This window comes from Sus scrofa, chromosome Y, assembly GCF_054392235.1.
Source record: "Sus scrofa isolate SSC_HxYL_T2T_F1_AM1 chromosome Y, Sscrofa_HxYL_maternal_Yorkshire_Landrace_v2.0, whole genome shotgun sequence".
In the NCBI taxonomy this organism is placed as follows: Eukaryota; Metazoa; Chordata; class Mammalia; order Artiodactyla; family Suidae; genus Sus; species Sus scrofa.
The window spans coordinates 13,499,123-13,525,168 of record NC_139402.1 but is presented as its reverse complement, the minus strand read 5'-3'; the positions used below and the strand labels follow the sequence as shown (position 1 = coordinate 13,525,168).

Sequence of the window (26,046 nt, the reverse complement as noted above, 5' to 3'; positions counted from 1 at the left end):
GCAACGAAGATACAACACCCCAAAACCTATGGCATGCAGCTTCCAAGCCCTCAAAAGACCTAGATTGTTGCAAGTGAAAATTCATCCAGGACAGTGATGGAGCAAACATTCCAGGCAGAGAAAAATATGCACCTAATGATTGATTTTTATTCAATAAGATCCACTCATTTATTTTTTAAACCCATTAGTTTTCCTGCTTCCAATTTCTGAACATGAATTGAGTTATTTCTCCATTTATGGAGGTGTCCTCTAGTTTGACCCAGCTTTTTTTCATATTTTCTTTTTTTTTTTTTTTTTTTTTGGCTGAGGACGTGCATCTTTGCTAATTATGTAATAGTACTCTACACTTAAGTACTATTTTAAATATATTTGAAACTTTCATTTCGCAAATGTTTGATGCTAATGTGCAGACCATAACATTTTCATGAGTGTAATTTCTGTGTTGTGACATTCCTAAATCATTTATTAGCTGTACAGATCCTTTGTGATTTCTTGACGAATTTCTACTAAGTTATAATATTTTCTGTAAATAGATTTTTTCACTTCTTCAGTTCTGATGGCTGTAACTTTTTTGTTGTTGCCTCATTGCATTTTACAGATGCTTAGATCATCTGACTCGCTGCTGCAGAGGTGTGGCTTAAGCATCCCTGGCCAGTTAATGCAGCAGTTGTGGTTTCTATGTCTGTTGCCAAAAAGGAGGTTGTGATCAGGCCTCTTTTCCAGAAACACGCAGGTTTTGTGCTTTGGCTTTTTGCCTGTGGTTGCTCAGATATGGTGTGGTGGCCTGGTGAGTTACTGCAGAAGTTGTGCTTTTGTTTGCTGGGCTGGTGTTTGCAGATATGGTGAGATAACCTGTCTTGTTAGGTGAAATGAGTACAGTGATCTTTTCCTTCCAAATTCTGCAGAGGTCGCTTGGTGAATATCTACGTGGCTGGGACAGAGTTTGTGGTTAGTTTACATGGCTGGTGGCTGTGGAAATTATGCTCAGATGTCTTCTCTGGCTTCTGCAGAGACTACGGCTTGGCTGGCTGAATGGTGATAGTAGAAGTTCTGGTTTGACTTCCTGATCAGGCTAGTGGAATTTGTGATCAGGCCCGTTGGCTGGTTACTATAGAGACTGAGGTCCAACCTCCCAGTCCAATTACTACCAAAATATGGTCAGCGTTCATCATGTGATGACTACAGAGGTTTTGGTTTTGGTGCTTACCCTGGTGGCTGCACAGGTGGTGATTAATCTTGCTGGTCCAGTGGCTATAAAGAGATTGTGTTGGGATTTCCTGAAAGAATATGGCAGAAGTAATTGTTACACTGTAATCTTGTGAAGAATTTGCAGTTTGGCTTTATGCATGGTTGCTGCATTGAGTGTGGTTGTCTCTGCATAGTTGCTGAAGAAGTGGTTGTTTCTAAGCTAGCTACCACAAAGGTCTGAGGATTACTGAACTGCTTTCATGAAGGTTTCACTTAGGGACACTCGACTGGGTCTTGAAAATGTGAAAAATAGGCTTCATAGCTCTCTGATGCAGAAGTAGAGTTGGCCTTTCTGGGCTGAGTGTTGAACTTATTTACTTGATGATTCACAGCTCTTGGCCTGGCGTCAAGGGCTGATTTCTTCAAAGGCAGAAATTAGGCTTCCTAGGATGATGGGTGTGGGTGTTTTGATATGCCAACCTGGATAGTTGCAGAAATTCACAATTAGGTTTTTGGGTGGCTGCCTAGATTTTGATGTGTTGTTCTAGCATGGCTATCACTCATTTGGAGAGGGCATCCTGAGGCAAGTGCTCAGTGGTGTTGTCTCGCTTCCTGGCAGGTTCCTTCCAAGACTGCAGTATGCTTTACTTACTGGATGCTATGATGTTTGTGTTCAGACTTCCTTAGTGGATTATCCAGATATGGTGGTTCACAATTCTTTTTTTTTTTTTTTTTTGAAGGAGATATTGTCATTCGGTTCTCAAGACTGTTTCATAGAGGTGTTGAAGGCAGGTTTCCACAATGGGGAAATACCATAAATTCAGGGTTCGTGGTATTTCTGCCTGATCTAATTACTGTAAAGTTTTTGGTTTGCATTCCTTGTTTCCAAAGAGTATAGATTGGTTTCTGGAGTGGCTACATAGAAAAGCAGATTATAGAAGGAATTTTCACATACAGATGTATAGGGAAGTCATTCTGGCTTGTACATGATTCAGTTTAAACATTATGGTGACTAAGCCAGCAAGTCTTAGAGCCTGCTAAACATGCATTTATATAATGACCAGGATTCCTGGCCCTCTAGTAAATGGAAATTAATGAGATGTGAGTCAAGAAGTTCAGGCAAGGCTTTATTGGGCCCTGCAGCAGCACAAAGGAACACATACAAGCAACAAGTACCTTTTCTTGCTCCGTGAGGAGGGGCAAGCTAGTTTCTTCTCTGGAGGGATAAGGGTAAGCATGGGGGTCGGATTTGGGTCTGATGTGTGGCTGAGATTTTTCTGGGCACTTCCTCAGTGGTACTGTCCACTATGTGTGTGATATACCCTGTTTCTGCCCCTGACACTCTGAATTTTTTGCTGGGGGTTGTTTTAGTTTAGTTTAGTTATCTTAGTTTATTATTTTATTCTATTTATTTCATTTTATTTTTCATTTGACTAGTTCATTTCATTTCATTTTATTGGTCTTTTTGAATCTTCTTGTTTATAATTGTTCCCAACTGCCCATGCATGTCGTTACTTGTTGTCCCTTATTTTTCCTTTTTATTTCTTTGCTCAAGGAGACATTTTTCAAGAGGCAAGCAGTGCAACGAAGGATCCCAGGTCCTAGCCTGTCTCATGCCCTGCCCCAATCATTCTACACCCCTTATTTTTAAGTGTGTTCTAGAAGATTGGAACTCCTGGAGTAGGTTGGTTTTATGGTCTCTATACACTGATGGGATAAGTCTCCACTTTTGCCTGCTGGAAGCAGGGTTGCTGTGAGTAGGGTTTGGCCCACTGGTAGAGTAAAGTTGGAGGTGTCTTTTAATAGGCCCTCCTATATTGTTAACCTTTCTCCAAAGGGTCCAGTGATGTCCTTTGACTCTAGCTGATCCTGTGCCTGATGAGGGGTGACTGCATGTCTCTGTTGTCCAGGGGGAGCTTGTAAGCCTCCCACAGGCAGCAGGGCATCCCAGGGTCCCTGAGTCCTGTTATGGTGAAAAGTTAGCCCCTCATCTCTGATCTGGTCCCAGCTTTGGCTCAGGATTCCTGGTGCCTTCCCTGACCACTGTGAGTGCATGGAATAAAGGGCTTGTCCCCATTGGGAGGTCCCCGTGATGGCAGTCTCTTCAGATGGGCCTTTAGCATCCAAAAGCCCCACTGGGCATCCCTATTCCATTGAAGGGGGTCACTTTGCATTCCCTTTCGGTCCCTATGTAGGGCTTGGCTCTCAGGGCATAATTTGGAACCATAAATGGCAGGGCCAGCCACCCCAAGGAAGCCACAGTGCTGCCTCTCTCTGGTTGGAGACAGTAATGCACTAACTGCTGTTTTCCATCTATGGCCAGGGCTCATGCCCTGGAATCAACACAACCCCTACATATTGAACCCACTGCTGTGAGATCTGAGTCTTGTTTGTGGAGGTTTTGTTTTGATTTTTAATGATTGTTATTATTCCCATTATCAATCGTTTCCACTGTTCTGTCAATTATTTACTGTACACCAAAGGGACCCAGTCTCTCTCTCTCTCTCTTCCTTGCTCACACACACAAATTCACAACCCCCAAATACTATTTGTCTCACATAACCTCCATCATGTTCCACCACCCCTGACTAGATAGAGTTCCCTGAGCTAAACAGCAGGATCCCATTACTTATCCACTCCAAATGCAAGAGTTTGCATCTCTCAACCCCAGACTTCAAGTCTGTCCCACTCCTTCCCCTTCCCCCTTGACAACCCCAAGTCTTTTCTCCAAGTGCATGCATTTCTTTCCTCTAGAATGTTTCATTGGTGCCATTTATTCATTTCCAGATTGGTGATATCAAATGGTATTTGTTGCTTCCTTTCTGACCTACTTCACTTAGTATGAGCATCTCTAGTTCCACCCTTGGTGCTGCAAATGGCATTACTTTGTTCTTCTGGACTCAGTAGTTTCCGATTGTGAATATGTACTACATCTTTTTAATGTACTCTTCAGTCAATGGAGATTTAGGTTGTTTCTATGTCTTGCATATTGTGAATAGTGCTAAAATGAACTTTCCAGTCCATGTATATCTTTCAAGGAAAGAGTTATCTGGGTATATGTCCCAGAGTGGTATTGTTGGGCCATAGGTTAGTTCTATACTTAGTTTTCTAATGTACAACCATACTGATCAGCATAGTGGTTGTAGTGATTGTCCCAATTTACTTTCCAGCTAACAGTGCAGCTGGGCTCACTTTTCTCCACACCCTCTCCAGAACTTTTTATTTATTGACTTGCTAATGCTGGCCATTCTGACAGGTGTGAGGTGGTACTTCACAGTAATTTTGAGTTGCATTTCTCTAAAAATTAGTGAGGTCGAGCATTTTTTCATGTGCCTGTCGGCCATCTGCAGGCATCCTTTGGATAAATATCTCTTCGAGTCTTTTTCCCATTCTTCAACTGGCTGGTAGGTTTTTTGCTGTTGAGTTTTCTAAGTCATTTATTTCAGAGATTAAGCCCTCTCAGTGGCATCATTGGAAAGTGTTTTCTCTCATTCCAATGGTTGTCTTGTTTCATTGTTTCCTTTGCTGTGCAAAAGCTTGTCAATTTGATTGAGTCCTTTGTTTACTTTTGCTTTTATTTCTGTTTCCTTGGGAGACTGCCCTTGAGGAAACATTTTTTATTGTTGATGTCAGAGTATGTTTTGTCTGTGGTTCTTCTTGGAGTCTGATGGTGTCCTACCTTATGTTTAAATCTTTAAGCCACTTGAAGTTTATTTTTGTACATGGTGTGAGGGTGTATTCCAGTTTCATTGATTTGCATGCATCTGTCCAGTTTCCCCAGCCCCAGCTGGTGAAAACAAGCTGTCTTTTTCCTACTTTACATTCTTGCCACCTTTGTCAAAGATTAATGGAATGCGGGGTTGTGACTTTATTCCTGCGGTCCCTATGTTGTCCCATTGGTCTGTAGGTCTGTTTTGGTACCAGTACCACAGTGTCTTGATTACTGTGGCTCTGAAAAATTGCCTGATGTCTAGGAGAGTTATGCCTCCTACTTTGTTTTTATTTATTTGTTTATTTTTTGCCCCCCTCAGGATTGCTCTGGCAATTCTGGGTTTTACATGGTTCCATATCAATTTTTGAATTTTCCCTTTGTCCTAGTTCTGTTACAATGTCAGGTGTCTTCTGCTAGCGATCTCATTGAATCCGTAGATTTCATTGCACACTATTGCTTTTTAATAGTATTAATTCTTCCAAACCTGGATCATGGACTCTCTGTCCCTTTATTTGAATCTTCTTTAATTTCTTACAGTTCAGCTTATAATCTTTCACCTCCTTGGTCCAGTTTATTCCTCGGTCTTTAAATTTTCGGGGTGCATTTTTCAAAATATGCTATTTTTTATTCTTTTGCCAAGAGTTTATTGTGAGTAGCCCAAAGGGCAACCAATTACCGAGTGCTAATTTTGTATCCTGCTATTTTGCCAAATTGGTGGGTCAGTTTGAGTAGTTTTGGTGTGGCCGCCTTAGGATTTCCTATAGATTGCATCTTGTCATCAGCACGTAGTGAATATTTTGCCTCTTCTCTGCCAGTTTGGACACGTTTGATGTATTTTGTTTGTCTCATTGCTGTGCCTAGCACTTCCAATAGTAGGTTGAATAAAAGTGGTGAGAATGGGCCTTCTTGCCTCGTTTCAGAGTTTAGTGCAGAGGCTTTCAGCTTTTTTCGTTTGAGGAGTATGTTGGCTGTGGGTTTGTCATAAATGGCTTTTATCATGTTAAGATATATTTCTCAAATACCCACTTTGGTAAGAGGTTTGGTCATGAATGGATGTTGGACGCTGCGAATGCTTTTGCTGCATCTATTGAGAGGATCATGTGGGTTTTTAGTTTTCGTATGTTCATGTACTGTGTGACATTGTTTGATTTGAGTAGTTTGAACCCTCCTTGCAAACCCGGGACAAAATCCACTTGGTCGTTGTGTATGATCCTATTTTGCATGTTGTTGGACTTGGCTGAAAAAATTTTGTTGGGAATTTTTACTTCTATTTCATCACAGATATTGGCATAAAATTTACTTTTTGGGTAGTGTCTTTGGCATTGGTGTTAGGGTGATGCTGGGTTCATGGACAATCTTTGGGAATGTTTCTTCTTCGTCATGCTTGTGGAAAGGTGTAAGGAGGATAGGACTGTTTCCCCTTGTATGTTTGGAATATTTCACCATTGTTCCTATGTGATGCTAGGCTTTTGTTTGCAGGGAGTGTTTTTATTACATGTTCAATTTCATTTCTAGTGACCTGTCTGTTCAGTTGATCATCTATTTCTTCTGGATTCATTTGTTGCATGTTTTAACTCTCTAGAAAGTTGTCCATTTCTAGGAGGTTTTAAAATTTGTTGGCAATTAAGTATTTATGATATTTGCTTAGTTTTTTGGGGGGGGTGTTTTTGCAGTATCCATTGGGATTTCTTCTTTTGCATTTCTTACATTTTATTTTCTTCAAACCTTGGTTTTTTATGTTTGTTTTTGCTTTTGTTTGGTTTTGTTTTTTGTCTTTTTGACTTTCCTAGGGCCACACCCCTGTCATATGGATGTTCCCAGGCTAGGGGACTAAATGGAGCTGTAGCTGCCGGCCTACACCAGAGCCACAGCAATACGGGATCCCAGCCACATCTGCAACCTACACCACAGCTCATGGCAATGACGGATCCTTAACCCACTGAGCAAGGCCAGGGATCAAACCCGCAACTTCATGGTTCCTAGTCAGATTCGTTAACCACTGAGCCATGATGGGAACTTTGATTTCTTACGTTTTTTGAATCACTTTTTTTCTTTCCTCATCCGGTGAGTCTGGCCAGCATTTTGTCTTTTTACTTATTCTTTGCTTTTTCTTTTTTTTTTCTTTTTAATTTTACCTTTTATGTTTTTTTATTTTTTTAACTTTTCAACAAAACATTTCTTAGTTTTATTGATTTTTTCTTTTTATCTCTATTATTACTATTATTTTTAATATTTATTTCAGAAACAGTTTTTTTAACAGAATTTGTTAAATTATCTTAGATTATCTTGTCCGTAAAAGGTCTCTTTTTCACTATTTTATTTTACTTTATATTTATATAATGATATAAACATTTTTTTCCATTAGAACTGGTTTATAGCATTCTTTCGATTTTGTACTCTATAGCATGGTAACCCAGTTACACATACATGTATACATTCTCTTTCTTACACAGTCATGCTTCATCCTAAGTGCCTAGACATAGTTCTCAGTGCTACCCAGCATGGTCTCATTGTTCATCCATCCCAAGGCAGTTGTCTGACTCTATGAACCACAAGCTCCCAAACCATTCCACTCCCGCCCCCTCTGCTTGGTAAGCACGAATTTATCCTCTAGGTGTATGATTCTCTTTTCTGTGGAAATGATCATCTGTGCTGTATAGTAGATACCAATTATAAGTGACATCATGTGGTATTTGTCTTCCTCTTTCTGCCTTACTTCGCTCAGGATGAGGGTCTCTAATTCCACCCCATCTTGCTGCAAATGGCATTATTTCATTCTTTTTAAGGGGAGTAGTATTGCCCTGTGTACACATATCCATATTATCCCAGTCCAGTAATCTGTCGATGGCGAAACTGAAACATGAAGCTGCCAGGTCAGACAGATTCTACATCTTCAACGGATTTGTTAGCCATGCTAAGGTTTGGCATTAAAGACCAGTATAATTATTTAAGCCTCTCTTTGTGGAATAAAAGAACACAACTTATAAGTGTGCAGCAGGAAATATAAAGGGGAGGAAATAAAGGCACACCTAACCTGGAGAGTTTGAGGATTTTAAAGCAATAATGATACCCCCTCGTTTTTTGTTTGTTTGTTTGGTAAATGTTTCATTTGAAACTACCACCATGTGCTGATGGTGATGCAATCGCTGATTATGTCATTGGCCTTCATTATTGCAGTTATGGTGCACTTATGGACATGGGTCCTGGGGAAGCTAAACTATGCTGTAGTTTGGAGTATGAAGTGTATTTTCTAACTTATGCTTATCTTTTTCTTTTTGTCTTTATAGGGCCATACATTTGGCATATGGAGGATCCCAGGCTAGGGGTCAAACCAGAGCTGTGTCTGCTGGCCTAAAACAGCCATAGCAATGCTAGAACTGAGCAACATCTGCACTTTGATCACAGCTCATGGCAACTCTGCGTCTTTAAAACCCCCTGAGTGAGGCCAGGGGTTGAAGCCACTTCCTCATCAGCACTAGTTCAGTTTGTTAACTTCTTAGCCATGGTGGGAACCCCATGAAATTTATTTATTTATTTTTGTAATGAAGACAATCTTTTCAGGTAAGATCCAAGTTCCCTTTGAAATAACAGAGTATAATGCAGCTGAGAAAATGCTACATAAAGAATATGTATTTTCCCTTTCAAAACTGAACTTCATCTGCCCCTCTTTCCCTACCATCTTAATTTAGGCATCCATTCAGTACAACCTGGACTATTTCAGAAATCACTTAACTCCCACTGTCTTTTTCCTTAGTTGCATTTTCTTTTTTGAAACCGTTATTATCAAGAAAGCATGTCAAATATTCCTATCTAACTACTAAAATTTTCAAATATGGAAAAACCACAAAACAATCTGGCATTGAAAACCACTAAAAAGACAAAAGGACAACTTACAATGGGAGAAAATTGTTTCTGACCATGCAACTAAAAAGGGATTAATCTCTAAAATATACAAACACCTTATACAATTCAACCACAAAAAAGCCAACAACCCAATGGAATAGGGGGCAAAAGACCTGCATAGACATTCCACGAAAGAATATATATACTGATAGTCAGAAAGCACATAAAAAAATTCTAAATATCATTGTTTCTTAGGGAAATGAAAATACAAAGTACTATGAGGTACCTTTCTCACCTGTCAGAATGGCCATCCTTAACAAGTCCACACATAAAAAAAAATGCTGGAGTGGGTGTGAAGAAAAGGAAACTCTCCTACACTGATGAAAGGAATGTCAATTGTTACAACCATTAAGGAAACCACCATGGAAATACTTCAGAAAAGTAAATATAGCACTAATACCTGACCGACCCAGAAATCCCACTCTTGGGCATACAGCTGAAAACAAACTTCCCTTGAAAAAGACACATGCACATGTATGTTCATTGCATCACTGTCCACAAGAGCCAAGACAGGGAAATAACCTAAATGTCCATTTAGAAGATTGGATTAAGATGTGGTGTGCGTGTTCCATATATACACACATATACACAATGGAACCCCGACTCAGCCATAAAAAAGAACAAAGTAATGCCATTTGCAGCAACATGGCTGGAATTAGAGAAGATCATGCTAAGTGAAGTTACTCAGAAAGAGGAAGGCGAATACAATACGATATCACATATGTGTGGACTGTAACAGATGGCACAAGTGGAACTTTCCACCTGAACGAAACTCATAAACGTGGGCAACAGTGTCTGGATTGCCAAAGGGGAGGGGGCAGGATTGTGATGGACTGGAAATCGGGAGTTAGAAAAGGTGCAAAGTATTGCATGTGGAGTGGGTATGCAATGAGATCATGCTGTAAATCAATGGAAACTACATCTAGTCACTTTTGATGGAGCACAAAGGAGGGTTATGTGAAAAAAAAAAAGGATACATACGTGTATGGGTGTGGGTCTTGGGTGGTTGGGGTGGTGTGTGCCTGGGTCACTTTGCTCAACAGTAGAGACTTGACAGAACATGGGAAACAAGCTATGATAGAAAAAATAAACATCATTTTAGAAAAAGAAACACAGCCCTTAATTGTTTCATAAATGAAGTAATTGCAACTATGAACATGAACATATAAATTTATCTTTGAAATAAAGGAATTGCAGGAAATTGTTGACATTTGCAAGCATAAATGTTCATCTTCACTATCCTGCAGAATCTATAGACCGTTGTTAGGTCAAAATTAGGATGGTGTTCAAATAATGAAGAGGATGGAGGTATTGGCCTTGAGAGAGAGGCAGCAGAGGTATCAGTGGCCATTGGCATTGGGAACCACGGATGGTTGGCTGGTTGAGGGTTAGACAAAGGGCCCTCTCTTGGTGCTATATTCAGATATCTGGTTGGAAAAGGGGACGGCTTCACCGTCATTCCAAAATAACCACTCGGGAAGGGAGAAATAAGGTGGTACTGAGACATGGAAGTGGTAGTTGTAATGAAATTCACAAGGTGGCCACTTGCTGGAGAGTAGCTTCTTTTGTGAGTGCGTATGAAACGTGGTCAACTGATTTAAAGTAGCATGTTGAGCCACGACAGTTTGTCCTGTGGTCTGCTGATGCTGATGATGTAGAAGAAACGTCACTTCTCATGGGGGTAGTTGTATTAGAAATTCTCTGGCTGGTAGAAGGCCTTCTTACTAAAGGCACATGTAAATTTGTGGAGGTTGAAAATGCATTTTCTCCACGAGTTTCTGCTTCAAAATCAGAATTATGATTATCCACCTTATGCCCTGTTCTAGAGTGCTTCTTGCTGCAACCTTGACGTAGAGAAGCCAATACTGGAGAAGCATTTTTATACGTGACTCTTCTTTTCCTCCTTACCAACAGTTGAGGACAGCCTCATTTAAAGTTTGGATTATGGTAGAACTGCAGCTAAAACCAAGGAGAAATTTATTTAATGGTATTTGAAACAAGGAGACGAGGAGACAGAAGCCATAATATCTGACTCTTTGCATCATATGGAGTTAATATCATGAGACAATACACGTCCACTGCTAATATTTTCAAAAATGTTCTTAGTGGTCACAGCCAACTATTGCCCTCAAGGAAAAATGTCTGGTATATTTACAGTAATAGTATTAGGCTCTGTGACCTGCATTTTTTGAGGTTCATTGACAAGCCTCAAGGAGGCTAGGACAATGATTTATCATCCCAAATATTTTATGACCAAGCCATCCTCAATTTAAAAATGTTGAGCATGGATGTTCCTGTCGTGGCACAGTGGTTAACGCATCCGCCTTGGAACCATGGGTTTGCGGGTTTGATTCCTGGCCTTGCTCAGTGGGTTAAGGATCTGGTGTTGCCATGAGCTATGGTGTACTTTGTAGATGTGGCTTGGATCCCACATTGCTGTGGCTCTGGCGTAGGACGGGGGCTATAGCTCCAATTCAACCCCTGGCCTGGGAACCACCATATGCCATGGGAGTGGCTCAGGAAATGGCAAAAAGACAAAAAATAATCATCATAATAAAAATGGAACAGTACTTCATCCCACTTTCAAGGTCTACTTTGACCCTATATGGATGGACATATTTGCACATGTCCAAAGAGAATTTTATACACTCCCTCTATAAGTAGTAACTGGAAATTTCTTAATGCCTTGTTCCGAGCAGAGACTTCATTTTCTTCTGCCAGAAAGTCAGCTAGTGAGGCAGATCTTTGAAAATTCCTTTGCAACTTATTAAATGCATAAAGGTTAAGCTGTCAAACTAAGCTTTTCATACTCTCAGTTTCAAATATTCTGAACGGACCCTTTCTCTCCAGAACTTCTTTCTTGACGCGTTCTTCATTAATCACTATCAAGGTTCCATTTGCTTCCCACCAAGTGGACTTAAAGTGATCACTTTCAGCAGTTTTCCAAAGTTTTCTGGGAAAGGGCAGAGGAAGAAAATCATCGTCTTCATCTGGTTCAGAGGCACACAATGTGCGACATGGCTTTTTTATCAGGGAGCCTTCAGACAAAGCCCGAAAAGCCTTTTCTTCAATCTGAGACCTCAAGTCCAAGTCCCCAGTGATTGAGTTATCACACCTTGGAGATGTAATGGAGGATTCTGAACCAGTTGGTGCATCTTTAGGAGACACAGGTTGAATTTCTGAAGGAGCATGTGCCATCTCAGATTAGTTTCTCTGCAGCTACTCTTCTCAACAGCATGCCTTTTGAACTCTGCAGTTTTAAATGCTGCTTTGGTAAGCCTACAGAGATAAAATCGCCCATGCATCACAATGGTTGCTAAGCTAAGTAGCTGTCAGATGACAGGTCTCCTAGCAATCGGAGCCTAACCTTCAGTCAGTGCTTACTTTCCTATGAAATTGGTCCAGTTAACATAAAATATGAGCTCCTTACTTAAACAGTAACCCCCCTAACAAAAGTGAGGTCAGCAAAATCCCATTCCAATGGAATCTTTTTAATAAATAAGAAAACCCATCACATAAATAAATCCATTTCATCCCAGAAGTAAACATAAATTCCCTATTATAAACATACACATTTGGTGCCTGTTATTAAGGCCTGGAAAATGGGACCAAAAAAACCAGTAAAGTGAAACATATGGTATGTATCACTTCCCAGTTTATAACTAGAATCTATGCCGCATCTGTATTCAGAAAAATCTTAGCCAGGATTTCCCTGGCAGCTAGCTTGTTAAGAATCTGTTGTTGTCACCGCTGTGATCTGGGTTCAATCCCTGGCCTGGGAAATTCTGCATGCCCCGGGTGCAGTCCATAAAATAAAAATTAAAAAAAAGAAATAAAGGAAACAAACACACACACACACAAAAACACAACCTTTATCACTAAGCAAGACACGGAAGATCCCTGGGCACCAAGCAAAATATCTATAGCCATGGAGATATAGAAAGAGGGATAAATGCTGTGGTTAGGAGAGGAAATTTTGGGAAGCACCATCCAAAGGGATATGAGATTTCCTTGTGGATTGAGGCCAATATTTCACAACTGGAGAAGTGATGGGTGTACAACATTCTGAAGATAATATATGCCATTGCATTGAATACATTAAAATTCATACACAATGTTTTCACATTGTTAAAAACTGACAGTGATTTGCTATCACTAATTTTAGCACATAGAGTTTTCTGTGTATCCTACGTAAGTAGTCTGTGTGTTAAACAATATTCCTAATATTTTCTCCTTTGGATGGCTGAGAGAGGAATTCACAAGGCCAATTGGTATTCACTAGGGCATCAGAAAGTGAGGGTCTGAACTCTAGATGGCATCAGCCTTGACTGCAAGGAGGTGTTAAGCTTACAAAGCACCTGTGGTGGGAATCCGTGGATGAAGTCCATGCTGGGAATCTGTTGCAGGGACAATGAAGAAGGAGGGGAAGGTCAAGGGAGGTGTAACGGCTTGAGTCCCATGATATAGAGCAGTTACTCCCTGTAAGAGGTTAAGCTCTGCAGGCAGTTGTTTCCCACAGGTCATTGTTTCTTGCTGCCCAACTTGAGCATCCACATACTGGGAGGGGGTGTCCACAGCAAGTCTCTCAGGTGAACTGCAGCGGTTGGGGTGTATGGGGGTCTGTCTCCATCCTCCTGGAAACCTGTCATTCAAGCCTTCCATTATATGGGATAGGGGTGACCATCTACTCTTCTCTATCTGCTTCCTGCTGGCCTGGGGTGACAAGTACTGGGTGGATGGACATGGTACCAGCTACCGTAGAGGTTGGGAAGTAAAGAAAAATGAGTTTAAATAGGAGTTTAGGATGTAGGTTGATACCAGTATTGTTGAAGGAGGGCTTCCGTTTTATCTGAGGAGGTTTTAACACTTGGTGTGGTATTAACCCATAAATCACAGGAGCTATTGGTCATAACGCATGTTGTCTCCTTTCTGTTGCTGTATGAGGAGACCTTGAAAATGTAAGGTTGCCGCTGCCAGCTGATGCTGCTTTGAGAAGTGTTGGTGGCATCATATCTGACAGAGCACATAAACCCTAAGATCTTAGCCAGACAAGGCTTGCCTAAAATTACTCCTGAAATATTTCCTCGTCTTCCTTGGATGTCTGGCCCACAGCTAGTCCATTCTGCCTTTTCTCCCTACTGGCCCATGCAGATGCCATGGTTAATGATCTCTGTATTTCTAGATGAGAGAAGAGGAAAGAATTTGGGGCCATAGAAATGCTCACCTGAAATCGAACTGTCTGAAGACGTGTGCCTCTCTTCTGGTCTCCTCCCTGAGCTCTGCTCAGCAGGTGCTGCAGGGAAACAGCTGCTGTGGCTCAAGTTTTACTCCAAGAAGAGCCTGAAGGCAAGTGCTATACTTGAGGTCACAGTTGGCCATAAGCCCCCATGGTCAAACATTTGCCCATAGTTTTGAGAGGCATTTCATGACCATTTCATCCCACGGTGCTAGGAATGAACATCCCTCATTCTGGCCAAGAGTTCACAGATAGGCCACTCAATGTGCTAATACTGGACAAGGCCATGTTAGGAGTAGCCAAAGGTCTCTGGACCACCTGTCTTGCTAGTCTATTACGGTCCAGGAAAATATTCCTTCTTGTTGCACTTTCCCATACTTAGAGGTCACCGATCTCACATGGAACGGTCTATCATTTTCAGGGATTCAGGCACACATTGGAAATGCAGGAAATAGCAATTTTCTGAAAACAGTGAATAAAAATAACACAGAGACACTCATGCTGAGAGAAGGAATTCACAAAGAGAAAGACAAATACCATATGATATCACTGATATCTGCAAGCTACTATACAGCGGAAATGAAGCTTTCCACAGAAAAGAAAAACATGGACTTTGAGAATGGATGTATGATTCAAGGGGGTTCAGGAGGCAGAAGGGAGGGAGTGGGAGTGAGTGGGAGCTTGGGGTTAATTGATGTAGACTATTGCCTTTGGAATGGATGAGCAGTGAGATCCTGCAGTGTAGCACTGGGAACTATGTCTATTTGCTTACGATGGAGCATGACAATGTGAGAAAATAGGGTACACCTGTGTGTATAACTGGCTCACAATGCTGTATAGTAGAAAATATAATGATGTATTGGGGAAATAAAATAAACATAAAACCTCTTTGGATAAGGAGTCAAAAAATAATATAAGATATTTGTGGTCCATTAAAATATTATATAGAAAGAAGAATTGGTAATGTCATAAGTAAAAATTGAAAAGCTTCACCCAGAACAGACCAGTATTACCCTGTTGAGGTGGATTGGTCTGTCTCTTACCTTTAAAGGAAGTTTTATACTGGTTTGCCCAGTGTTCTTACCCTGTTTTTCCCTAGATGGTTTAAGTGTTCCCAATACAAGGAATCTTAATATTTAGATTAGTATAGATTTAATAATATAATTAATAAATTAAATTAGAAGTTATGTCAATTGGCTAAAGTTTCAATTCTTATTTATTGAGCTTTATTAGCATAGATGAAATCATATTTCTGCCCTTGTGAGGGCAGGTATTATATTGCCAGGTGAGGTGATCCCACCAAGGATCATAAATAATAAGAGCCTTGGAGGGAGAAACCCATCAATTTAAATCAGTAGGAAAACAAACAACAACATGGGTCAGGTGTGGCAATCTTGGGATAGTGGTATACTTCTGATGGTGTTTTCATTTTGTCCAGCCCTGGGTGTTTTGTTATTAGGGCCTTGTTATAAGGTGACTTTGAAGTCAGTAGTTCTCTCTGTAGACCAATGCAATGTAGAGGCCCTTCCTACGTGAGAAATATCAATTTCAGAGTTATTTTATTCACATTATTAGAGCATATATGGCTTAAGAATTCCTGATAAGGGAACTTTCATCTAGCCTGGAGACAACCCTTTAAATGATACTTTTCCAGAGTGTCTAGCCCCCTGGTTATCATGGGGCATCTGATATTCTCCCAGAGGCAGATTACAGCAATCAGTTTCCCAAGCTTAGAATATTTTCTGATTAATCCAGCTAAACTTTGAAATATTGTCACATAGCATCAAAGAACTCTTTGGGAAGTTAGTTTTAGAAAGTGAACCCTAACCTCGAAACACAGAACTAGAATATGAATCACAAGGTTTTGCTCTAAACGGATCTTCATTTTTCAGCAAATATGGTCGCTTTAGAATTGTAGAAGTTATACCCGAAAATGGGAAACACATTTCCTAAGTATTTCTTCTTCATTATTGGGTTTGCCTAGGAGCCAGGAAGAACCAAGTCACCTCTTGTAGTTCCCATAATCCTGGCTCTTTAATTCATAGGTATTGTTTACCTTTTTTTAATCTTTTTGCCTTTTCTAGAGCTGTTCCCATGGCATATGGTGGTTCTCAGGCCAGGGGTCTAATTGGAGCTATAGCCACCAGCCTATGCCAGAGCCACAGCAATATGGGGTCCGAGCCGCATCTGCAACCTACACCATACCTCAAAGCAATGCCGGATTCTCAACCCACTGAGCAAGGCCAGGGACTGAATGTGCAACCTCATGGTTCCTAGTCAGATTCATTAACCACTGCTCCACAATGGGAACTCCTATTGTTTACCTATATTAACTTCCCTGCTATAAGGGCAGACTGTTAGCATGCACACAAGGGCATCAGGATGGCAAGTCTGACCATGAGGGGTTAATTTTTGAGCCATAATCCTATTGATTTTGTTCATACATTTCATTGCACAAATTGTCCCCTGTAAGTTACACTTCATAAGTTTGCAAAAAAATAACATATATATTTATATATATAAACACAAACACACACAGAAGAAAAATTTAAAACACCTGATCAAATAGAGTCATACTTTATTGTTTAACATTACTTACTCATTCAACAAAAGTAACAAAGGATTTCAAAAGCAAATGCAAATTAAAGACCAGCAAATTCATGTAACCTGTTATCAAAAGCTAAGATTAAGAAAGTTAGTAAAACCTTCTTTTAACAGAGAGACAGAAACTAAATTCAAGTTTTGCACTAGCTTACCTTTAAAATTAGTTTACTTCATTAACGTGAATTCCCAATGCAGTCAGTTCTGACCAAGCACAAAAGTCCTTTCTCACTGTCCACTTCCCATAAAACTACCATCACTTTCTGCATCCATATTATTCTGTCTGCTACCGTTCCATTCAAAATACTAAGCTATAAGACACTTACTTTCTGTTCCCCTGGTAAAATGCAATTCCATTCCTCCTCCCTTCTTTACTGCAAAATCCATCAAACTTTTCTGGATGGACTTTTTATCATTTCTAAAAGCACATTTTTCCTGGTACAGAAGGAATATCTCAGCACAGCACCAAAATACCAATCATAGTCTTAAGTGATGTTGTAGTCTCTTCTTCGTAACTGAAGTCTCAGTATCTGATTTGACTTTTATCAAACCTAGGTACAATATGTTATTGTACTTATGTTGATGACTCTGAAGACCTGTGCAATAAGTTAAATCAAAAAATTTTAACTTTAACATCAAATGTTAATTTAATACTGAATATTTTCCTGTTCATGCAAATCCAAAATTAACTTACCTTATGTATTTTGAGAATTACAGATTTTTGATGAAGTAATTTTGGCAAAGTGGTACATGCACAACACACACAAAATACACAAAACAGGAACCTCAGATTTCCCATTCCAAAGCTTCAGCCATGAAGAACCCACAACTGTGGGTTCAAATTGCAATGAGAGACAGTGGATTCAAATTGGGATTCTGACAGATGGAACAAAACAAGATCACTTGTGTAGATGTTTAAACCCCTTACATAGTCTTTAATTGATGATGGTAATGATAATTTTAATAGTTCTTCCCCCAAAATAAATTTTTCTATGGTACATAATTTTGACCCAGTTACGCATACATGTACAAATTCTATTTTCACATATTGTCATGCTCCATCAGAAATGACTAGACATAGGTGCCAGTGCTGCAGAGCAGGATCTCTTTACTCATCAATTCCAGAGGCAAAGTTTATATTTATTAACCCCAAGCTCCCAACCTACCCAATCCCTCCCCCATGGCAATAACAAAACTATTCTGCAAGTTCGTGAAGTACATTTGTGCCTTATATTAGGTTCCAGATATAAATGATATCACACGGTATCTGTCTTTCTCTTTCTGACTTACTTCACTCTGCATGAGAGTCTCTAGTTCCATCCATGTTGCCACAAATGGCATTATTTTGTTCTTTTTTATGACTGAGTAGTGTTCCATTTTGTATATCTACCATATCTTCCTAAGCAAGTCATCTGTCAATGGACATTTGGGTTGTTTCCATGCCTTGGCTATTGTGAATAGAGATGCAATGTACATTTGAGTGCCTGTGTTTTTTAAGTAGAGTTTTGTCTGGATGTATGTGCAAACATGGGATTGCTGGGTCATATGGTAGTTCTATGTAAGACTTCTAAGATACCTCCATACTGTTCTCCATAGTGGTTTTACCAGTTCACATTCCCACCAACAGTGCAGGAGGGTTCCCTTTTCCCCATGCCCCATCCAGCATTTGTTATTTGTGGATGTATTAGTGACAGCCATTCAGACTGGTGAGAGGTGGTGTCTCATGGGAGTTCTCATTTTCATGTCTCTAATAATCAGTGATGTTGAGCATTTTTTCATGTGCTTGTTGGCCATTTGTACATCTTCCTTGGGAAAATGTCTGTTCAGGTCTTTTGCCAATTTTTCCATTGAGTTGTTGTTTTTGCTGTTTAGTGGTGTACGTTGCTTGTATATTCTAGACATTAAGACTCATCGGTGGCATCATTTGTGTCTATTTTCTCCCATTCCGCAAGTTGTCTTTTCGTTTTCTTTTTGGATTCCTTTTCTGTGCCAAACTTGTAGGTTTTATTAGGTCCTATTGACTTATTTCTGCTCTTAATTCCATTGCTTTGGGACACTGACCTGAGAACATATCCATGAGGTTGATGTCAGAGAGCATTTGCCTATGTTCTCTTCCAGGATTTTGATGGTTTATTTTCTTATATTTAAGTCTTTACGCCTTTTTTCAGCTTATTTTCTTATGTAGTGTGAGGGCATGTTCTAGTTTCATTGATTTACATGCAGCTGTTCAGGCTTCCCAGCAATGCTTGCTGAAAAGACTGTATTTTTCCCATTTTATGTTCTCGCATCCTTCGTCAAATATTAGTTGGACCATAGGTGTCTGGGTTAATTTCTTGGTTCTCTAGTCTGTTGCATTGGTCTATATTTCTGTTTTGGTACCAGGACCACACTGTCTTGATGACTGAGGCTTTGTAATATTGCATGAATTCTGGGAAAGTTATGCCTCCCGCTTGGTTTTTGTTCTTCAGAACTGCTTTGGCAATTCTGGGCTTTCTGTGGTTCCATACAAAGTTTTGGATTGTTTGTTCTGGTTCTGTGAAAATGTCATAGGTCATTTGATAGGGATTGTATTGAATCTGAAGATTGCTTTGGGTGGTAGTGTATCCATTTGTACAAAATTAATTTCTCCAACCCAGGATCACGGACTGTCTTTCCATTTCTTTACATCTCTTTTAGTTTCCTTGTTTAATGTTTTATAGTTCTCAGCATATAAGTGCTTTACATCCTTGTTCAGGTGTATTCCCAGGTATTTGGTTTCTTGGAGTGCAATTATAAAAGGTATTGTGTTTTTGTATTCCTCTTCTAAAGTTTCATTATTAGTATACAGAAATGTGACTGATTTCTGAATATGGATCATATATCCTGCTACGTTGCTGACTTTGTTGATCAGTTCAAAGTAGTTTTTGTGTTGTCTTTTGGGTTTTCTACGCATAGTATCATGACATCTGCATCCAGTGACAGTTTTATCGCTTCTCTTCCTACTTGGATGCCTTTCATTTCTTTGATTTGTCTGATTGATGTGGCTAGCCCTTCCAGTAAAATGTTGAATAACAGTGGTGATAGTGGACATACTTATCTTGTTCTAGATTTTGGTGGAAAAGTTTTCAGCTTTTCTGCATTGAGTATTATATATGGGCCGTGGGTTTGTCATAAATGGCTTTAATTATGTTAAGGAGTGTTCCCTCTATACCTACTTAGGTAAGAGTTTTTATCATGAAGGGCTGTTGGACTTTGTCAAATGCTTTTTCTGCATCTATTGAGATGATCATGTTGTTTTTGACTTTTCTTTTGTTAATGTGGTGTATGGCTGATTGATTTGACACTGATTGATATGTTGAACCATCCCTGTGCACCTGGGGTGAATCGCAGCTGGTCATGGTGTGTGACCTTTCTGATATGTTTTGTGCATTTGGATGGTTAAACTTTTGTTGAGAATTTTTTGCATCTACATTCGTCAAATTTATAGGCCTGTAGTTTTCTTTTTTGGTGGTATTTTTGTCTGTCTTGGTAATTAAGCTGCTGTTGGCATCATAGAATGTCTTTGGAAGTGTTCCTTCTTCCTCAAATTTTGAAAAATTTTAAGGAGGATGTGTATAATTTCCTCTTTGTGTGTTTGGTGTAATTTTCCTGGGAAGCCATCTGGTCCGGGATTTCTTTTGTAAGTAGTGTTTTTATAACATGTTCAATTTTGTCTCTAGTGATTGCTCTGTTCAGTTGATCTATTTCTTTTCAGTTCACTTTTGGCAGGATGTAAGAATCTAGAAAGTTGTCTTCCAGGTTGTCAAATTTGTCGACAGACAATTGCTCATAATATTCTCTCATTTTTTGTATTTCTTTACTATACATTGGACTTACCTTTTCCATTTCTGATTTCGTTTCTTTGGGTTATTTCTCTCATCTTTTTGGTGAGACTAGCCAGAGGTTTGCCTATATGTAGACCTTTTCAAAGAACCAGCATTTTATTTGATTGATTGTGTCTATCATTTTTGAAACTCTATTTAATTGATTTCCTCTTTGGCTTTTATTATTTCCTTTCTTCAGTCAAATTTAGGTTTTGCGGTTCTTTCATCTTTTTCATTTTATTTATATTTCCTTTTATTTTATTTTATTTTCCCACTGTACAGCAAGGGGGTCAGGTTATCCTTTCATATATACATTACAATTACATTTTTCCCCCACCCTTTCTTCTGTTGCAACATGAGTATCTAGACATAGTTCTCAATGCTATTCAGCAGGATCTCCTTGTAAATCTAATCTAAGTTGTGTCTGATAAGCCCAAGCTCCCGATCCCTCCCACTTCCTCCCCCTCCCATCACGCAGCAACAAGTCTCTTCTCCAAGTCCATGATTTTCTTTTCTGAGGAGATATTCATTTGTGCTGGATATTAGATTCCAGTTATAAGTGATATCATATGGTATTTGTCTTTGTCTTTCTGGCTCATTTCACTCAGGATGAGATTCTCTAGCTCCATCCATGTTGCTTCAACTGGCATTGTGTCATTCTTTTTTATGGCTGAGTAGTATTCCATTGTGTATATATACACCACATCTTCGGAATCCAATCATCTGTCGATGGACATTTAGGTTGTTTCCATGTCCTGGCTATTGTGAATAGTGTTGCAATGAACATGCGGGTGCATGTGTCTCTTTTAAGTAGAGTTTTGTCCGGATAGATGCCCAAGAGTGGGATTGTGGTGTCATATGGAAGTTCTATGTATAGATTACTAAGGTATCTCCAAACTGTTCTCCATAGTGGCTGTACCAGTTTACATTCTCACCAACTGTGCAGGAGGGTTCCCTTTTCTGCACAGCCCCTCCAGCACTTGTTATTTGTGGATTTATTAATGATGGCCATTCTGACTGGTGTGAGGTGGTATCTCATGGTAGTTTTGATTTGCATTTCTCTTATAATCAATGATGTTAAGCCTTTTTTCATGTGTTTGCTGGCCATATATATATCTTCCTTGGAGAAATGTCTATTCAGGTCTTTTGCCAATGTATCCATTGATTGATTGGGTTTTTTTACTGTTGAGATGTATAAGTTCTAGAGATTAAGCCCTTGTCCGTTGCATCATTTGAAACTATTTTCTCCCATTCTGTAAGTTGTCTTTTTGTTTTCTTTTGGGTTTCCTTTGCTGTGCAAAAGCATTTCAGTTTGATGAGGTCCCATGGGTTTATTTTTGCTCTAATTTCTATTGCTTTGGGAGACTGACCTGAGAAAATATTCATGATGTTGATGTCAGAGAGTGTTTTGTCTATGTTTTCTTCTAGGAGTTTGATGGTGTCCTGTTGTATATTTAAGTGTTTCAGCCATTTGGAGTTTCTTTTTTGCATGGTATGAGGGTGTGTTCTAGTTTCATTGCTTTGCATGCAGCTGTCCCGGTTTCCCAGCAATGCTTGCTGAATAGACTTTCTTTTTCCCATTTTATGTTCTTGCTTCCCTTGTCCAAGATTAATTGACCATAGGTGTCAGGGTTTATTTCCGGGTTCTCTCTTCTGTTCCATTGGTCTGACTGTCTGTTTTGATACTAGTACCACACTGATTTGATGACTGTGGCTTTGTAGTATTTCTTGAAGTCTGGGAGAGTTATGCCTCCTGCTTGGTTTTTGTTTCTCAGGATTGCTTTGGCGATTCTGGGTCTTTTGTGGTTCCATATAAACGTTTGGATTGTTAGTTCTAGTTCTGTGAAAAATGTCCTGGGGAATTTGATAGGGATTGCCTTGAATCTGTAGATTGCTTTGGGTAGTAAGGCCATTTTTACAATATGGATTTTCCCAATCCAGGAACATGGAATATCTTTCCATTTCTTTACATCTTTGATTTCTTTGATTAAAATTTTATAGTTCTCGGCATATAGGTCCTTTACCTCCTTGGTCAGGTTTATTCTGAGGTATTTGATTTTGTGAGGTACAATTTTAAAAGGTATCGTATTTTTTGTATTCCTTTTCTAATGTTTCATTGCTGGGGTATACAGAAATGCAACTGACTTCTGAATGTTCATCTTATATCCTGCTCTTTTGCAGAATGTATTAATCAGTTCAAGGAGTTTATGGGTTGAGTGCTTAGGGTTTTCTAGGTATAGTATCATGTCATCTGCATACAGTGACAGTTTGATCTCTTCTCTTCCTATATGGATGCCTTTGATTTCTTTTGTTTGTCTAATTGCTGTGGCTAGGACTTCCAAAACGATGCTGAAGAGCAGTGGTGAGAGTGGGCATCCCTGTCTGCTTCCAGATTGGAGTGAGAAGGCTTTCAGTTTTTCCCCATTGAGGATTATATTTGCTGTGGGTTTCTCATAAATGGCTTTGATTATATTCAGGAATGTTCCCTGTATACCACTTTTGCGAGGTTCTTGATCATGAATGGATGTTGAACTTTATCAAATGTTATCATATGAATGTTGATTCATATGATTTTTGACTTTTTTTTTTGTTAATGTGGTGTATGATGCTGATTGATTTGCATATGTTGAACCATCCTTGTGAACCTGGGATGAACCCAACCTGGTCATGGTGTATAATTTTTTTGGTATGTTGTTGGATTCGGTTGGCTAAGATTTGTTGAGGATTTGCATCTATATTCATCAATGATATTGGGCAATAGTTTTCTTTTTTGGTGGTATCCCTGTCTGGTTTTGGAATGAGGGTGATGTGGCCTCATAGAATGTCTATGGGAGTATTCCTTCTTCTTCAACATTTTGAAAGAGTTTAAGGAGGATGGGCACCAATTCCTCTTTATATGTTTGATAAAATTCACCTGTGAAGCCATCTGGTCCTGGACTTTTATTTGTAGGGAGTGATTTCATGACCTCTTCAATTTCATTTCTAGTGATTGGTCTGTTCAGTTGGTCTGTTTCTACTTGATTCAGTTTTGGCAGGCTGTAAGATTCTAGAAAATTGTCCATTTCTTCCAGATTGTCATACTTGTTGCCGTATAGTTGTTCATAGTATTCTCTTATGGTTTTTTGTATTTCTGCTGTATCCGTTGTGATTTCTCCTTTTTCATTTATGATTTTGGTTATTTGGGTTCTTTCTCTCCTCTTTTTAGGGAGTCTGGCCAGGGGTTTGTCAATTTTGTTCACCTTTTCAAAGAACCAGCTCTTGGTTTTATTAATTTTCTCTATTGATTTTTGTGTCTCTATTTTATTGATTTCTTCTTTGATCTTTATAATTTCCTTCCTTCTGCTGACTTGAGGACATTTTTGTTCTTCTTTTTCTAATTCATTTAGGTGGAGGGTTAAGTTGTCAATTTGGGATCTGTCTTCTTTTTTGAAAAAGGCCTGTATTGCTATAAATTTCCCTCTGAGCACTGCTTTCGCAGCATCCCATCGATTTTGAGAGGTTTTGTCTTCATTATCATTTGTTTCAAGGTAGTTTTTAATTTCCTTCTTGATGTCCTCATTGACCCATTGGTGTTTTAGTAGCATGTTGTTTAGTCTCCATGGAGTAGGTTTTTTCTCTTTGCTTTTCTCATGGTTGAGTTCTAATTTCATGGCATTGTGGTCAGAGAAGATACTTGAGATAATTTCTACGCTCCTAAATTTATTGAGATTCGCTTTGTGTCCCAATATGTGGTGGATTCTTGAGAGTGTTCCATGAGCATTTGAGAAGAATGTGTATTCTGCTTTTTTTTCGATGTAGTGTCCTGAAGATATCAATGAAGTCTACCTTTTCTCTTGTTTCCTTTAGGATCTCTGTTGCTTTATTGGTTTTCTGTCTAGAGGATCTGTCCATTGATGTGAGGGGGGTATTAATGTCTCCTACTATGATTGTATTCTCATCAATATCTCCCTTTATGTCTGTTAATATTTACTGTATGTATCTGGGTGCTCCTATATTTGGGGCATATATGTTGATGATAGTAACATCCTCTCCTTGGATGGATCCCTTAATCATTAAATAGTGTCCTTCTTTGTCTTTCTTTATGTCTTTTGTTTTAAAGTCTATTTGGTCTGATATGAGTGTTGCAACTCCTGCTTTTCTGTCTTGTTTATTGGAGTGAAATATTTTTCCCCACCCTTTCACTTTCAATCTATATGTATCTTTTGTCCTAAGGTGAGTTTCTTGTAGGCAGCATATTGAAGGTTTTTGCCTTTTTATCCACTCAGCCACTCTGTGTCTTTTGATTGGGGTATTCAGTCCATTGACATTTAAGGTGATAATTGATAGATGATTATTTATTGCCAATTGAACCTCGTGTTCCAGTTGATTCTATGGTTCTCCATTCTTCCATTCTTCCTTTCTTCCTTTCTTTTTTTTGTTTTTGTTTTTTTTTTTTTTTTGGTTGGATGGTCTCTTGTTGTTATCTTATCTGCTTGAGTGTATTTTTTTTCATGTTTTGCAAATGCAATATTTGCTTTTGGCTTGTGGTTGCCCTGTTTTTTAAGTATGCTAACCCCTTCCCATAATTGTGTGTTTTAGCCTGATGGTCCTGTTAGTTCAAACACTTCATTACTATATTAAAATTAAGAAGAGAAACATACAAACAAACAATAAGGGTTATTTATTTCCTAACATCCCTTGTCCACATTTTATGGTTTTGACGACCCTTTTTTATTTTTTTCTTTTTAATTTTATTTTGTTTGAAGCATGTTCATGATTAAATCTGTATGCTGGCTTATTTGAGTGACTGCTCTCTGATTGCGGTTTCCTCAGTCCTAGTTCTTCCTCTTCTTCTTCTTCTTCTTTTTTTTCTTTTCTTTTCTTTTTTCTTCCCTTTCCTTCCTTTCTTTTTGGTTTAGGGAAGCCCTTTCAATATTTCCTTTCACCTGGGTTTTGTGTTGCTGTATTCTTTACGTTTTTGTTTGCTGGAAAAAAATTGAATTTCCCCTTCTATTTTAAATGATATTCTTGCTGGATAGAGTATTCTAGGTTGCATATTTTTTCCTTTGAGCACTTTAAATATCTCTTGCCATTCCCTCCTGGCCTGTAGTGTTTCTGTAGAGAAATCAGCTGATATTCTTATGGGGGTTCCCTTGTAGGGAACATTCTGTTTTTCTCTTGCTGCCTTTAGGAGCCTCTCTTTATCACTAACTTTTGCCATTTTTATTATGATGTGTCTTGGTGTGGGTCTGTTTGGGTTCAGTTTGTTTGGGGCCTCTGTGCTTCTTGTATCTTGAATCCAGTATCCTTTAGATTTGGGAAGTTTCCAGCGATAATTTCTTCAAATATATTTTCCATGCCCTTATCTTTTTCTACTCCTTCTGGAATTCCTATTATGCATAGATTGGCCCGCTTTATATTATCCCATAGATCTCTTATATTGCTTTCCAGTTTTTTAATTCGGTTTTCTGTCTGTTGAATGGATGGAGTGATTTCCATTATTCTATCTTCCATATCACTGATTCGTTCTTCTGCATTATTCATTCTGGTTTTTACTGCCCTTAGTTCAGTTTGCATCACTGCAA

At 39.1% G+C, this 26,046-nt stretch overlaps 1 pseudogene; it reads right to left on the bottom strand.

The window, feature by feature from the left end:
* Positions 1-9,974: 9,974 nt before the first annotated feature.
* Positions 9,975-12,001, bottom strand: LOC146394378 (heat shock transcription factor, Y-linked-like; annotated as a pseudogene).
* Between the last annotated feature and the right edge of the window lie 14,045 nt (positions 12,002-26,046).